General features: G+C 41.7%; 1 long non-coding RNA gene across 1 annotated transcript; it reads right to left on the reverse strand.

Moving 5' to 3' along the window:
• Positions 1-1,214: 1,214 nt before the first annotated feature.
• LOC309570273 lies at positions 1,215-12,105 on the reverse strand. The gene is made up of 3 exons (XR_014226245.1): positions 11,909-12,105; positions 2,803-2,946; positions 1,215-1,527 (listed from the first exon to the last, which is right to left on the reverse strand). It is a non-coding gene; the product is annotated as an uncharacterized lncRNA (long non-coding RNA).
• Between the last annotated feature and the right edge of the window lie 116 nt (positions 12,106-12,221).

Below are 12,221 nucleotides of genomic sequence, written 5' to 3' on the forward strand. Positions count from 1 at the left end.
CCCTCTGACCACGATTTTGCAAGCTGAAGCCTTGATGTACTGCAACACACTGTCCAGACTGAGCCATGGAAACCTCTAGCTGTTACCCCACAATGGGATGGACAGAGCAGAGCATTCCCTAGGAACTGGTCTGGGGATGGCTGGTCTGTCCTGCAGTAAGAGCCCAAAACTCAGATGTGACTGTCAGCCCTGCTGCTGATTTCGCTGTGAAAGCCCAGAATGGGGATGGCTCTGGAAACTCTGAAGCATTTCAATTGTTTCAGCACAGGTTGGGAGTTGCCGTTGTAGCACCTACTGAAAAAACAGTGGTTTGCATCACAAGAGTGGGATGAGACATGGTGATACTTGAGCTAAGTCACCGCTGCTTCCCAGCACAGCTCAGGGTGTTGACTGGTCCTGGAGTAGCTGGCATCCCGCTTAGGGAAAGATCACTTCTTTCACCATCTCGTACAGTAGTGATTATAATCTGCCAGATGAATCTTTCTTTTCCTGGAGCTGAAATCTCTGTGACTGACAAAAGATCATATTTGGAGGCTCCACTCTTCTGAAATTGGCTTATTCTGGAAGTCTGCCAGTGTCACAGCCTGGTAAAGTAGAGGGATCAGAATTACACCTGGCTATTCAGTCAGTCTTGTGAACTGTTGCATCACCGCTGCAGGATGTTACACGCTTTTAAGTTTAAGGAACACCTCTTTACTTTAGTCTTAGTATTGTTTTCAATAATTTCCACATACCTAAGACTGGGAAAAAATATTCACTTCTCAAATCTATTGCACTTTTTAAATTTAAAACTTCTCTGTTCAATAACCATTTGTCCATCTTAGCTGAGGAAGCCAGGAAAAATAAACAACATGAAATCCCAGGAAATAACAGACTGGAGACCCACATAGAAAGATTAGATGACAACAGTTATTCATTCATGCCTTGTGAAACAAATAAAACAACTTTATGTTCATTTTCTCCCCACACCTCCACCCTTTTCTAAGGTTAACAGAAAGGATTCCTTCAGTACACAAGTTATTTTAAGATCTTGAACAACTTAGAGATCTAACATCTTTTTCCATGTGTATAAATAACCCCACCTGTTGCAGTATCATATATATGTGATCTTTAAAATAGATACAAGTAAAAAATAGTGGTATACATTTCAGTCTAAAAGTGATTCTAGGAACAAAGCAGACATGACATGCAGGCTTTTCCTCTTTCAAAAAGACAAAGGGGATTCTTCAGTCTGAGGTGGATTTTCCAGAGTCGAAAACCTATCATACACTCATCAACATTTTAAAAGTTACTGGAAATTGAAAATAATAGAAATTTTCCTTGGCCAAGCTGCTGAAGTTCCCAGACAATGTTGTGTCACTGCACATAGTAAGGGTTGCCAAAGCGGTGCCAGGGATGTATCAAATTTGTTTCATCTTCACAAATTCATGTGTCTCCTTTTTACTGTTGCATCTGAAACAATCACAGTCCTCCAGGAGTTAACGAAGTGCTTTTCCCCCATTTTCCAATAGAGATCTGAGACACAAACTGAGAAAACTCCAAGTTATTTTGTGATAAAGTCAGCACAAAACATGAGAAGACACAGCATCTGTGTCAAACTTTGCAGGCTGTTCCCAACTACAGAGGAACAGTCATACTGCAGATAAGAAAGAGAACTGAGACTAAGCGTCGTGCAAATTGTTCCCAGTGAACTAAAAATCCATGGTGCAAAGGTGGTTATTTTTAAAGTTATATTTTGGCTTCTTTGTTTGGCAGTCATATGACATTTTCAGCACCTAGAAATCCTTCGTTTATGACAGTGTCTGAATGAAATGTTGTTACTGACGTAACAATTATCTCCTCACCCCATAGCTTTCAAGTTATGACTTAATGTTGAGAAAACTGTGGGCTAAGTGAGTGAATAACTTCAGTACCTTCAAAGGATGTGGTTAGAATATATAGTCTGCAGGGGTGGGAAGAGTTTTCCTTTGCAGTTGGTAGAGCAGCAACAACAGAGTGTCTTTCAATTGCTTCTGTATTGCAGCTCAGGGCTTTTAGCCCCTGTCTGCTGCACCCACACACGATCTGGTGCAGTCACTTAAAAAGCATATAGCAACCTCTCAGCTCAAGGAGTCCTTTCAAAGCAAGCTTCAGTCACCCAGGGGGCCAGCAATCTGTAGAGGCTGCTTTTTCTATCCCTGAGATGGAGTATCACATTGGCTCTGCTGCATTGGGACCACCCTATGCCCATGGTGAAATAGGATTTGCTTTTCATTAATTTTGTTACTATAAAAAATTCCTGTAGGATATTCTGTAGTTAGAGCACTGAATCATTTCTGAAACTTCCTATTCAAATATTTGTTTTATATGGCAATGGTATTAGTAATGTGCAAGTTTTATGCACTGCTATTTCCTCCCACACCCATTGAAAACTAACAAGAGCCAGCCTGTCAAAATAAGCATGTGAATTATAGATCAGCTATAACATGCTTCAAATAGCCAGTGTTCCAGCCTAGGTGATACTATATAACTCTGCTTTCTCTCTGCTTGCAAAACTGCACAGTCTACAATTCACCAAAGAAAGCCTACAAACTGAAGTCTGGAATTATCCCATCTCATTGCAGATACTTAAATGAGGTGCTTAACAATAGAAAATGTTAACCTATTGTTGACAGAAAGAGACAGAAAACTTCCTTTCAGCTCACCTAGTATTTAACTTATCCTTAAGGAGGGCTATTGCTGGCTACTGACAGAGCCTAAGGTGAGTCTGATTTCCACTTAGGTGCTTACATCATTTTCAAGAACAAAAGGAGACAAGGATACCTCTGAATCTCCAAAAAGCTTGCAGGAAGGCTGAGCTCACTCTTTCTAGTCCAGCCTTTTTTTTCACAGACTGCATCCCCTTGGAGGTGGGCTCTGGCATTACTCCGTGTTGCCAGCTGCTCTCAATATTGAACGTGTATTGTCCTGTAGGCAATATTCAAAATGATCAGGAAATGGGAGTAAGTAATGTGCCTGCATTCTTTGCTCACATGGGGTAATAAACAGGAAAACTGACTCTGAGGAGATGCACAGGGGCCTTATGCTACAGAACGACTGGGTAATAAAATGGCAGAGAAAATCCAACATTGATAAATGCAAAGCAGTTCACAAGAGGGAAAATAACCTGAACTGTGTGACCCAACAATGGGCACTGATCATGGAGGGGATACAGAAACACTGGAATCATTAATACAGCCATAGGCACAGACTGTCACATTCAGCATAGCAATTGGTAGTGATCAGAAATGCAAGTCAGTACCAACAACTATTAGAAAGAAACACAGAACAAACAGTGTGTCACTATAAATCTACACAGTTGCTGTATTCTGAATATTGAGAAGGATTCTGGTTTCCCATCCCAAAGGTTATCACAGAAGCAGAAAAGGAACAGTGAAATGAGATCTTTTATAAAAGGAATTATTAAACAGACTGAGATTTTTCATCTGGGAAAAGCGATGGGATGTAATATACAGCTTATAAAATCATGAATGAGGAGAAAGTAAGTACAGAATTACTGTTTGCTTTTTCTTCTAACACAGCAACAAGGGGGTATCAAATGAAATTAGGAGGTATGAACGACACAAGTTCAAACAAAGAGTAACTTCTTCATATATACAATTAAGTTATAGAATGCATGGCCAGAGGATGCTGCAGTTTCTAAGAGCATATGAGGGCTCAAAAGCAAATCAGAAGGATTTGCTGTACAGAAATCCACTGATGGCCATCAAATAGAAAGGCACTACTGACTTTGTTCAGCAAGCAAGTGGGCTGCAAGTCATTGGGAGAGGAGCTGGAGAGACCGCTCTGAGGCTGTGCAATTATGTGCTTGCACTGTTCATGTCCTCTGCCATGGACATTTGCTGTTGCCCTGTGTGTGAGAGAAGACACTGTGTGAGATGTACAACTGGTCTGACTTTGTACAGTTGTTTTATGGTTTTAGTGTACCTACAAAACTCCTTGAAGAGAAGAAAACCTTATTTTAGGTAAGATCATATATCTTTTTGTCTGGTCAATGTCATCACTTAAGTAAACGGAGGGTAAAAAAATGCCCATGGAAATCCAATCGGGAAGCACTTTGCAAAGGAAGAGGCACAGGCTGGTGCCTGCAGAGCTGCTACTCTTCATGCTCCATGGGACCTGAAAGAGACCTCTGCTACATTCAGGCAGAGCACAGATGCAGAAGGACAATGAAATGATCTTTTTTTTTTCTTCTCTAGATAGGGGCAGATCTGATGCTTATCATTTAAAGACTGTGACACACCTGCACAGCAGCAGCACAGAACTGCCAGAATCAAGACAGTAACTCTCTCTGGCTAATGTTCTGGTGATACCCAGGCCAGCACTCAAGGAAAACTCTCTGATTTCAGTCCTCTCACAGACTTCAGTCTTCAGTGCCAGCAGCATGGTTACACTGATAGCGTAGCATGAAGCAAGGCTTTGTTCCAAACAACACAGAATTGGCTCATCTAACCAGCCCTACCTCTGGGTGTAGGGTGACCTTCACGATTAGCCTTTTAAAAGCCTTTCACTATATATGGCACTTTCAGTCTTGGCAAGATAAATCTGAAGGGGGAGCAAAGGGATGTCTCATGATGCAAGTACTAAGGCATTCTTGGATTTTCAAGAAAAAATACACAAAACAACTTCCTGACTCAAAAAGAGCTGTATCTGGCATGGGAAACTTCTACATTAGGCCTCATCCTGACAGGGAAGTATTAATCACAAAATTTAGAGTTTTTTAGGTGGAAGTCATAATGACTTTGTTGCAATGACTTTGTTTTCTGTGCTTTTAAAATGCAATTTACATTTTACATGCAAGCAGGATACAGTCCTAACCAGTAAAATTTATATCATTGTCCTGAAAGATCCGGTTCTACAAAGCTAAAAAAAAATTAAGAGATGTATCAGCCATCCTGGAGGAGAAAATTTAAACCAACAAAAATGTGAATAATAATTTACAGCAACTCAGAGAAATTTCATTAGATCTTCAAAAAGGCACAATTGAGAGAGATGCACACTGGTTAAAACCAATATTCATCTGAGGAAGGACTGGAAGAAAGTTAATATTTTGCCAATACTTCTGTAGACAAAATAGGGCAACCAGGTAATTATAGGCCTGTCAGTTTGATGTCTATTCCAGGCATAGTGATGGAGTTGCTGATAGGAAAGTCAATTAATAAAGTATTAAAACAGTGCAATTTAATTAATGGCAATCAACACAGATTAATGGAAGAAAGATCTTATCAAATTAATGTGCTATTTTTATAAGACTACAAATTTGGTGGATAAAAGGAATTGTGGTAATATTTTATACTCTGACTTTGGATGCATTTGCCATACAGTACTATGAGTGATTCTGATGGAAATTAGAACTAACATGATGAACTCTCCTAGACAATCAACTTGTTTTAAAGCTGGTTAGCATGGGATCCAGCAGCCTAACCTGAAGTGGGGCTTAGAGAGTGGGCTCTGCAGGGACTGCTTATAAGCCCTGTGTTAATTAACAATGATTCCAGCAATACAGAAGGAAGCAGTGCGTTTGCTAATACTACTTTTCAAGGAACCAAAATTTGGAAGCAGGCAGAAGTGAGCAATGCCTTTTTGGCATTGCTTGAGGAGCAGGTGCAAAAGAAATACCAGGTGTTTCCATGTCACCCAACATAAAGGATCTACTTAAGAACAAGTATCTCAGGTCGTACTTCACATAAGAGTTCTTTGGGAAGCTGAGACAGAAGAACGAACTGTGGGTCCTGAGAGACCCCCACATGAGCCCCAAATCACGTTGCCAAGAAGGCCAGTGCAATCTTTTTCTGTGTGCAGAGATGCTATCCATCAAAGGGCAGCAAAGGGCTTCTGTTACTTCTGCATTTGACATCGATAAAGGTATTGGAGTAATGTCAGTCCTGGTATCAGCAGCTCAGGAGGGATGTTGGCAAATTGGAGGTAGTTCAGAGGAGAACCACAAGAATATGATTTTAAAAATTGGCAGTAAAATGGAATGACTCTACAGGGTAAGTCTATTTAGATTTAGTATATCAAAGCAAAAGCTAAGGAGTAACTTGATTATGGTTTTTAAGTGCTTTCATGTGGAATGGACACTGCCTAATAGGGGAGGTTTTGCTCTGGTATAAAAATCTAAAAGGAAGTCAAATGGAAAGTTGAAGGCACATCATTTCAGTTACATTAAGGATAGGCACTACCATTACCTGTGATAAAGCTGGATGTCTTTTCTATGTAGTCCTTCTCAAGTCCTGCTCTTGTTCAACTGGAATCAGTTCCAGGTAAGTTAATGACCCATGCTGAAGAGTCAGAAATGGTCTTAAGGTGGTTTATCCCTTTACATCTGTGAATGGAGCTATAACATATATTTTTAAGTAAATAAAAAAAAAAGATGTTTTTGAGTGAAGAATGAGATCCAGATTTAGCTAATGGGAGTTCCTTGTGTATGTCAAGAGGGACTTTGTGAATGATGGGGGTGGTGTTTCTTCCTAGCTCTGCTTTGGGAGGCTGCTTATTTTTCACTGTTACCCAAAAAGCTGGCAACTCAATGGATTACAATGAGGTTCTGGAGAACAGCTCCTAGAAGCACATCCAGTTGTCATGTTTCCATCTCACATTCGCCTCCACCAGCATCATGCTGATGGGTGCAACTGAGGAAGCAAAACCTGCTTACGAGGAATTTGGTTCAGGTCATGCACTTGTCTGGAAAACAACTTCCCAAGGAAACTTATTCCTCAAGTGAAAAATGAGTGTTATACATGCCTAAAAGAAAAGAGACCTTAATGGCAACTGGTTGGAGTATGTTCAATCTTAAAAGGTTAGGAATAACTAGTCAGAGCATTTCATATCTTCTCTTGCATATAAAGGTTTCCCTGGAATGTGCAAACATAGCACTTTTCTTCCTGATCTTACATCCATGGCTGTGCTCTACTCACCTGGTCCATTACAAAAGAAATAAAAAGAAATATGCTCCCCCCCGGCCCCCTTTTCTTTCTCTTAGCAATACCAATATAACTTAAAATGTGGAAAATATAAAATGAATGGCACTTATGTCTGACCAGTGAGGGAGTGCTTTTCCTCAGGTTATTTCATAAAGCTAAAAGAGGGGGATGTTCAGAAGAGAATTCTACCGTGTAAGATTGATTTCAATTAGCAAGGGATAACATTGGTATGGATATACATAACACAACCACTTTTTAATTTCTGGGAATGGTGCCATCTGTGAATAATGAGAGTTAGTGGTAACAGAGAAATGTAAGGTCTTACTGTGGGAGCCAACAGCCCACAGACTTGACAGTCAGATTTGGAGGGCAGTGTTGTGATTTAGAAGGTCAATTTGCTTTGGTAATGCTGAAACCCATCAGCAATGCATTCAACATACAGACAGAGATTTGTAAACTACCAGGAATGATTAGGCTGGGACTATACTGCGGTCGTTACCTGGGGATAAAATACTCTTGCTTAGAAATATTTAATACTTAACTGGGATCCAGAACCAGAGAGAAAGATCACTGACTCTTGAGCTGAGGACTGCTTTGCTTCCTAGGCAGAACATTCTTCTATACATAGAAATTTGTTCTGAAGACAACTAAGACACTTTTTGGGTTCCAGATTAATAAACATATAATGGCAAACCTCAAAGCACTTTGGTTAATAGCTTTTTTCTTCGCAATTATTGTACAATATAACAAGAAGGCAGTTTGCAGAAATGTTGGACCTGCTTCTCTCTACCTCATTTAACTGGCTTCTGTACATAAATTATATTTTAGAGTGTTTTTTTTTATTTTTTATTGCACTGCAGTCAGTTGTAAATCTTACACTGAGTTATTCAATAACACCTTTTCTTTTTGTTGTCTAAGTGAAGAATGAAGCCTAAGGCTTGATTCTGATTGCAGATATGGCACATTGGTATTTATCCTTACATACTTTATTGTATCCTTATTTCACACACACGTAAGCCCCACACGTGCAGTTCATGCAAATGGGTACATTTCTTGTCAAGTTACCTCTTGACAGCAGCTCATTTAGAAAAAAAAATGGATTCACATACCAAAAAGTCAAAATCATGAGATTTTTTAAAGAAGAGATGCTTGTCTCCATGTCTTTGAATTGCCTTGTCGATGCATGGAGAAAAGACTTGTCCCTTTACTGTCCCATGATTTATCAATTTCCTTGGCTTTCCTTACTAACATATTAGAATTATAGTGTAAATGATAAGCAAAAACAACTACAAAAAATAGAAAAATGTATTTAAGTTGGCATGGGGATCCAGCCTTGACAACTGGTGGGGAGGTACTTGCAAGCATATTTTGAGCTATCTACTTGGATTAATTGTGCTGAAATAAGACTGTCTTCTCAATATGACAGTTCTCAGCACTTAAGAGTTGTTTAATGTTCCCAGTAGGCTCAGCTCTGCACTTCGTAAATCAGCAAAAAAATAAAATTAAGGTCTTTCTTTTACCACTTCAAAAATTATTATCCTTTTTGTTCTAGCTTGTGTTTGTACACTGATAATATATTTTCTGTAAAGGGACAAGGAGCAGACTGACCTGGAAAAGGAAGTCTTTTAAATGTAGAACTGTCTTTGATCAGTCACAAAGTTGTGTTCTGATCTAAGCTCATTGACATCAATGGAAGAAAGACTGCTATTGGCTTGGAGGGGAGGGTTGGCTCCTGTCCACACAGAGTCCATACTTGCAAAAGCAGATGTTAAAAGATAAAACAGATTGAAAATCAGAGTTACAGGAAAAGATACCTTTCTTTGCACAAGCTCAGATTTATGGCACAAGCTCAGATTTATGACACACTTTTCACTTGGTAATTTTTTCTTAGTCCAGGAAACTCCTATTTCTACACCTGTTTTTGCTGTTTACCTGCAGATAAACCTTGGATATAGAATAGGGGAGATTTTGGTGGATGATTTCCATAGCATGAAAATGTAAGGCCTTCTCCATAGACTCTTCTGGGATACTTAAAATAGGAAAAAGGCTCCAGGGAAAACACCCCCCACACACATCCTTGCCTCCCCCCCCCCCCGCCTTCCCCTCCTGCAGCTGCATTTCCTGTAGAAAGTGCAAGGAACTCAGCACTATAGTACTGGACAACATCATCAAAGAAGTAGATAATTGTAGGATCTGCTTAAAAGATAAAGAAACTTCTATTCGATTGTCTCTCTTGGTGACAGTTTCCAGACAAGGTAGATCAGCACGATGAAGTCTGAAAAGTTGGTCAGTAAACAGTCCTAAAAGGAATCCTTCCTAACTAACATCATTCTGATGTGTCTCCAGAAAGATCATGCAGAGATATGATAGTTTTGTCATATGCCAATCTGCTGGCTACTTCTTTGGTAGGTGCCATTGATTCAGTAACTGTTTTATAATACATACTCAGAAAGTTTCTCTCATTCAATTGAATGAGAAAATACAAGGAAACAATATTTGCCACTACCAACACAGTTTATTTCAAACAGGAGTTTCTAAGTATTGTGAACATGACACTTAAGCTTGGAACAGGCAATGGCATCCCTTTAGCCCTGACATTCTGGCTGATGTGTTTCAAGTCACATCTCTCTCATCTGGTTAAGCACCACAGCTATGGGAGACTGGCCTCAGTTAGGCAAAACTTCAATGCTGACTCGGTATTCAGACTTTGATCTGTCTTTTATGATCTCATTAGTTTTCACATCTCACATGTTATAATTTGATCTTCCTCTACAACCTCAGCTGACTGACACAGACTTAGACTAAAATAAGGGGCACAGAATTATGTACACCTAATGTCCCTATGAGGCACGTAAAGGGGTTTTCTCATTCAGAGCTTATTATTTTAACACTGGACTAAAATGGCAGTATCTTCATTGACATATCTGAGAGCAAAAGCAAAGTTTACGAAGTGTTAGGTTTGGGGAGGGATTCCATAGCAAAGGGAGTGAAATGATTAAAATATTCTGAAGGAGCAAAACTCATCCGATGCATAGGTAACTGTGTCATTCCACACTACATGTATCCTTCTATGCCTTATAGTGTAGATTTAATTCAGAACCCAAAATTTACAATCCCTTAATTCCAAATTTGAATGTTGAATCCCTTCTTCAGATTTAGATCCTGATTCTGATAAAAATCAGGAGTTTTCAACCAGGATGAATTAGACTTTTCATCCCTTTCTCCTTTCACTCTTTTCCCTTGTTGCTCCTTTCTCCTGTTGGGCTTGAAGGCTCTGGGTAGCTTTTCCAGAGCTGCTAGGGACTGTGGCTCCAGCTGATGCTGGGTAACCAGAAAGTTAAACAGAAAACATTTATTTACAGAACAAAGGTTGATGCAAGAGCCTAGGTCTTTGTCATAGTCAGAAGGAGTATGCAGGGGTAGAGGAAGGGAGAAATTGTGCAAAAAGCCATCTACTAAGAAAAGAATGTTTGATTTGGATCACAGGATGTGATACTGGAGAATGTATTGCATAACTTTATGGCTTGTCCTTATTTGCAATGATTCAGTATCCGGCACTGCTCATCTCATTTCTAAAAATGGTATTGAAAAGTTACAAAGTATTCAGAGGTGATGGGAATAAGTGAGGAAAGGCAGGAACAGCACCCTTTCATTTTACAGCAAATAGCAAACACTGGGTCTGCAGGCTGTCCTGTGGGTTGTTGCACATCATTGGGTCTATGTCCTTCCTCACTACCCAAGTGACATTCGCCAGGTCAAATCTCCTCTGTTGCCAGAAGCTCGTCTTCTCCACGCCAAATTTAAGATCATGACAACTGTCTTCTCATGGTATTTATCTTATAACTGCAAAACAGGGCATGTACAGCTCCTAGAGTGGAGAACAAGACATGAGGCAGGTGCAATGCTATGGAGAGAGCCATTTCTGAAGCCTTCCGTCAAGACTAGACCCTGACTGAAGCATCCCTAGTCTCTTTGGAGCCCTGTTCAGAGATGATTTCTCTTTGTCTCAAAGCAGGCACCTTTGGGACTGACTCCTCCTTTGATTATTTCATTATTGTCATACTCACTTCTTTCTACCCCCTGAAAACACCCAAACTCGCAGGTGTTCACCCCAAAACAAGCCTTCTCCCATTTCTGATCCTCCCCTGTGCTGATGTGGGGAAAGGAAACGCAAAGACATGGACAGTCCCTTGGCATTACCCTGCAAAGGCTGCAGCTCTGGGACAGAGCTGTGCTCTCCCCGCAGCCCTGTTCTCTTCCTACTGTCGGCTTGGCTTTTTTTTCCCCCCTTTTTGGGGGGCAGAGGCGGGGCGGGGGGGGAAGTGGGGGAAGAGGTATGAGTATTTGGTTTGGTTGGGTTTTTTTCGGTCGTTGTTTGAAAGACATTCACCACCAACACCCAGACAAAAACTAGGGAGTATATGTCAGGCTCATTAGGAGTTCAGGGAACCGCTCATCAAGCTTCAATATATATCCAAACTCCTGTTATATAAACAAAAGGGGACCGATTAAAAAAAAAAAAACAAAAAACCGACAGCCCGCAGTGGTGCTGGGCGGAGACAGACCGACCTCATTCACGGCTTTCTCTGTAAAAAGGTTTACGTTTTCCCCGTCTTCCCTTCCCCCCCACACCCTCCTTCCTTCCCCCGCCGGTTTTAATTTTGGGACGGATTAAAACAAGTCTGGAGTCGGGAGAACTCCTCCCACCCGACAGCACCGGGGCACAACTGCCTGTACTCCCCTAAGTATGCGCGGCCCCGCGCTGCCCGGAAAAAAACGATTGCTTCATTGAGAAAAAAAGCCGGCCAGCACATGCGATACCGCACCGGCCCCGGGCCCGGCAGCGGGGCGGACTCTGCTCTTAGGGGCGCTTAAGCCATTATTATTACTGTTATTAATAATAATAATAATTTTATTTGATATTAAAATTAATAACAACATCTCACCCCCGGCCGCAAGGGCAATCCCCCGAGAGGCTGGACCTGCCGGAGCTCTGTCAGCCGGGGAGCCGCGGCCAGCATCCCACCGCTGCACAGCGCTGCTCACACTGGTGGACACACCGGCACACCCTCGGGGCCCCGACCCGGCGGGCCGCCCCCGAGCCCCCGGCCCGGCTCAGCAGGGCTGCGGAAGGACGTCTCACCTTGTTTACCCCGAGCGCGGCCGGCGCGGGGGGAGGCGGCGGGGCGGGCCGGGGCGGGGCGGCCGGGGCGGGGCGCGGCGCAGTGGGCGGTGGGGCCGGGCCGGGCCGGGCCGGGG

Source organism: Coloeus monedula (assembly GCF_965178545.1).
Source record: "Coloeus monedula genome assembly, chromosome: 2".
Lineage (NCBI taxonomy): Eukaryota > Metazoa > Chordata > Aves > Passeriformes > Corvidae > Coloeus > Coloeus monedula.